Genomic DNA, 4,602 nt, shown 5'->3' with positions numbered 1-4,602 from the left:
CTTCCTATTCAATGCGGCTACCTTTGAGTTAGAGAAGCCCCTCTCTTTCATCGAGGATGAAAGTAGAGCTTGAGCCTTAGCATGGTCCATCACTATGACCTCCTTCGGCTCTGTCTCCTCCTTTGAAGCTGGTTCCTTCCTCAGCCGGACATAACAGTCCGGATATGATGCCTTGTTGGGCCAGAATTCCACCTCCTCCAGGGGAACTGAGCCCAGCTTATCCGAGATGACGATCTTTCCAGTCGTCATCGGCATGTGCTCAGCATACCTCCATGGGATAGCATCTGAGCACAAGGGAAGGTCTTTCACATTGAGCTTTTTCTGGGGCCCATGTGATTCTGCAAGGCACTGCATTCGCAGTTCCATTGCAGCCGCCTTCTCCTGATTCTCCTTCTGCATTTGTTGGATCATTCCAACAATAGAAGAGAGGGCCTGTCCCAGCTCTACTGGGAGACCGGCCGATGTAGAGGGAATAGGCTCCGGAATCTGAACCGGAGTAGCCGACACCTCGTCGACGTCTACCTCTACAACGTCTGGGGCTTGAACTTCATCCTGGGCTTCTGCCAGGAGGTCTTCCTCCTGACACCCGTCCACATCAGACATCCTGTCATCTAACTGGATGTCTTGCATCACGACCGCGACTTCAGCATCCACCTGGATCTGAACTTAGGGGATCTCCTCTTGAGGCTGGGGAATCACTGCATCAGCTGATGCCTTAGGGAAAAGATACGCCCTCATCTTCTCACTTGGAAGATAAGGGCCAGAAGTGTTCTTTTGGAAGCCCCTTACCCAGGTACGAAGCTTCTTCCTAGCTATATCCCTTGATTCCTCTGTCCTAGGGGAATTAAAGGTCTCAGTAATCAGGTTAGTGCACACAGTACATACCTGAGGGTCCCAATACCGGAGATCATCCTTGGAGACAGCGTATGCTGCGTGTCTCCTACAAAACTCATGTCCGCAGAGGTTCTTGCTGCTGACATTGCAGAAAGCACTTCCCCACTTCGGAGTGTCCTTCTGTAAAGAGAAGAAATTTCCATGAGTATCAAGTGAACTATGTATCACTGGATATGCATAGTATAGCATAACAATTCATAAAGGAAAGACACACACTTGTGTTTCCCTCACAACCCATTGTTGCAGCCTTCCAGATAATAAAATCAAAATGGTTTATCTCTTCTAGAGTAACCAATGCAAGGTTTCCAGAGGAAACAGGTGGAGCTCACACCTAAGCAATGATTTTAAAATCCTGGATAATAGACAGGAAAGAACTCAGCTTCCTATCTGTAGGGCAACAGCAAAGGGATGTGCAAGAAAACACAATAGTGTTAGAAGATACAGTGCTGTACCAAAACCCTTACCATAGTTTTCTTCTTACTGTATATGTTATACTGAAGAATACTAGTACAGTATAGGGGGATGTGTGCCGGCCTGCCTTTGCCGGCCGGCACACACCACAACTAGCTTTAAAGTATACTACTTAAGAGCTATAGGGCGGCAGCACTCTGGTTGAAATGCCTGTGCCGGTCGGCAGCAACTGCCGGCCGGTAACAGCCAATGTTGGCCGGCAATGGCTGCCGGCCAACAACTACACAAGGTAGTACCCAGCTGCCGGCCACACTCTTGGTGACCGGCAGACAAGGGCTGACATAAGCCGGCCGGCAAAGGTACAAGACCGATGCCAGCCGGCAGCAAAAGAACCAGAGGACTACACCTGCCCGGCTGCCGGCCTCATAGGCCAGCAGCCGGGTCAGGTACAGCACTAGAAGAAAAATAGAATGGATGCCGGGATAAGAGTGTACACTACCTCCAAGCCCGGCAACCGAAAGAGTGCATATAAGGAAGGGGAGAAACTAATTCAGGCTTCCTGACCAATGCCGTCTGGCTCTGCCGGAAGGCATGGATGAGGGACCAAGAGAGGTCCGGGCAGCACTCGAAAACATAAGACCCTTGCCGGCCAGCAGCTCTGCCGGCCAGCAGCTCTGCCGGCCGGCAAGGGGCTGAGTCAATTCCACATCCTAACCTATACTAGGTCCAGATGTAGAACGACGTACAGTACAGTAAGACCCCTGCCGGCCAGCAGCTCTGCCGGCCGGCAAGGGGCTGAGTCAATTCCACATCCTAACCTATACTAGGTCCAGATGTAGAACGACGTACAGTACAGTAAGACCCCTGCCGGCCAGCAGCTCTGCCGGCCGGCAAGGGGCTGAGTCAATTCCACATCCTAACCTATACTAGGTCCAGATGTAGAACGACGTACAGTAGAGTAATGGCTCGGCCATTACGAAGAAAGAGGGGGAAGGGACAAGAGGGTCCTGCCAACCTTGCTTTAGTGACGGATCACCCGCAGCCAAGAAACTTATCTTAGCCTAAGGGAGATCTAAGGGGGAAGGCCAGCAATACTTGCCAGCTCCCAGAGCACCAAAGCAAGGAAGGCGTTGCTACTCCCAAGGAAAGAACTTATCCTCCCCCGAGAACAGCAACGAGGACTAGTCTGGTAGATCACAAAAGAAGGAATCATATCCACAGAAACTTTCGGTAGTGACCTAAGGGAGCTAAGCTCCCTTTGTCTGTGTTAGGTCAGCGAGGGGGACTCAGCCCCAAGCCAGACAGCACAGACTCAGACTAAAAAACTCTGTTGTTCTGTCCCTCTTGAACCATAACTACAGGAACAGGAAGGTACAGTAACACCCTAGTATAGTTTTATCGAAAATAAATTCGGAAAAAACCACTTAGGGATAAGCCCAAGGCTTAAACAGAGGGAAAGGGATTGCATACCTTCTCCGAAGAAAATAAGCAACCGGGGAGTATGAAAAAGTATACTAAGGCTTCATAAGCTACTAGCCTAGGCACCAAGATAATCGATTACCTAAATCACCGAAACTCACTCGTATACTATCTTGGAAATATTCCACACAGTGTAAAATGTATAAAATATAGCCTAAAGCTTCAATAAAATTTTAATTACACTCGGAAAAACCATAATCATGCATGAAGTACTAGGACCAAACGACTAGGCTACATGGCCTAGCGTAGGCCAGAATGGCGAATACTTCGCCAAATAATACTAAGCACGAAAGGAAATCCTATGTAATGCTAAATAGCTAAAATTTATTAAAGCAAAACAACCAGGAATGTCGCTCTGACTAACTAATTTATACCTAGCGAGCGACAGCGTCCAAGACGCCTCTGGTAGGCTACGGCTCTTGTATCAAAGATTAATCCTATTAATCACTCAAAATTTTACCAAGAGACTACATTTATACATAAAAGACACTATACTCAACTTATCAGAGGCCAACGAAGACGGAGAAGCCATGAAAAGTAGAATAAATCCAAGATTTGCGAGAAAAACAGGAAAAAACACCGAGTTGTTAAGCTACGCAAAAAGGAATACAGATGGCGCCAGGATTGGCGCCAGGCACGCATACGAATCGGAGGATAGGGAAGCCTTGGGAGCGGCTCCCCTTTTTCTTTCCAGAATTCGTATCTCGCCAATCACCTCCTACGAGACGAAATCTCTGTCCAGGATGTAGATTGCCATGTGGCGTGTCTAGAATACGTCCTCTGATATGTCGCAATATCCCTTTCACGAGGGATACTCGCTCCAGGAGTTAGAATTCTGGTACCTTAAGGTAAATTCTCTGGGAATATCGCCGTAGTTGTAATATACCCTAGGAAGCTACCCTATAGGAACTTCCATCAGGACGACATGGCTTGAGCCCAAAAATATATATACATATATATATATATATATATATATATATATATATATATATATATATGTATATATATATATATTACTCACTCATCAGTAGAATGAGCAATTAAACTAAAATTTCTGACGCCAAAGTACTTGAGCGTAAGTTCAACTCAACAGAATTACCACTTCCCTCTCATTCTCCTCCACAGGGGGTGGGGGGTGATTACTGTCCTCACGAAAATCAGTGATAATTAAGCTGAATTATTCATGTTAATCTTTGCTCAAACGTGTGATTTTCAGTAGGCCTTTAATCCAAAGTTATATCCCTTGCAATCTATAACGTCTTTTATCTCATTCAAGATTGTTTACCTGATATCTTTTGGAAGATGATGTTCGAGAAGGATAATTATTTTTATTCATTACAGCATATACAACATTTTATAAGTTTTATCCGTGTATATTTTTATTCTTGTATGATCTTCCGAATTCATTCACTTCAATTTTTGTTACTTCTAATATTCAAACTCGTTGTTGTTGTTTTTCATCCTTCCGACCTAAGTATCTTTTCATAGTTTTTATGATAATTGTCTATTTTAGATTGGTTAAGTGCCATTTAAGCCTCTTCATTTTCATATCGGGTTGCGTTATATTTTGTAGCAGGAACAACACAAAGAACATCTAAATTGTATCAGTAATAATAATAATAATAATAATAATAATAATAATAATAATAATAATAACAATAAACAGGTCACTCATACATCAAAGTAGAATCCCCAGTGACCAAAACGATGGTGGATGTCTCCAAAGTGAAAACAGTTAATAAACTGAAATTGTAATCATGATAGAAATTAAATCATAATTATCAAGAACATTATGGGATTCTTTCAATAACTAAAGCT

Source organism: Palaemon carinicauda, chromosome 29, assembly GCF_036898095.1.
Source record: "Palaemon carinicauda isolate YSFRI2023 chromosome 29, ASM3689809v2, whole genome shotgun sequence".
NCBI classification, from domain to species: Eukaryota; Metazoa; Arthropoda; class Malacostraca; order Decapoda; family Palaemonidae; genus Palaemon; species Palaemon carinicauda.
The sequence above is the reverse complement of the archived record's forward strand: the minus strand, read 5'-3'. Positions refer to the sequence as shown.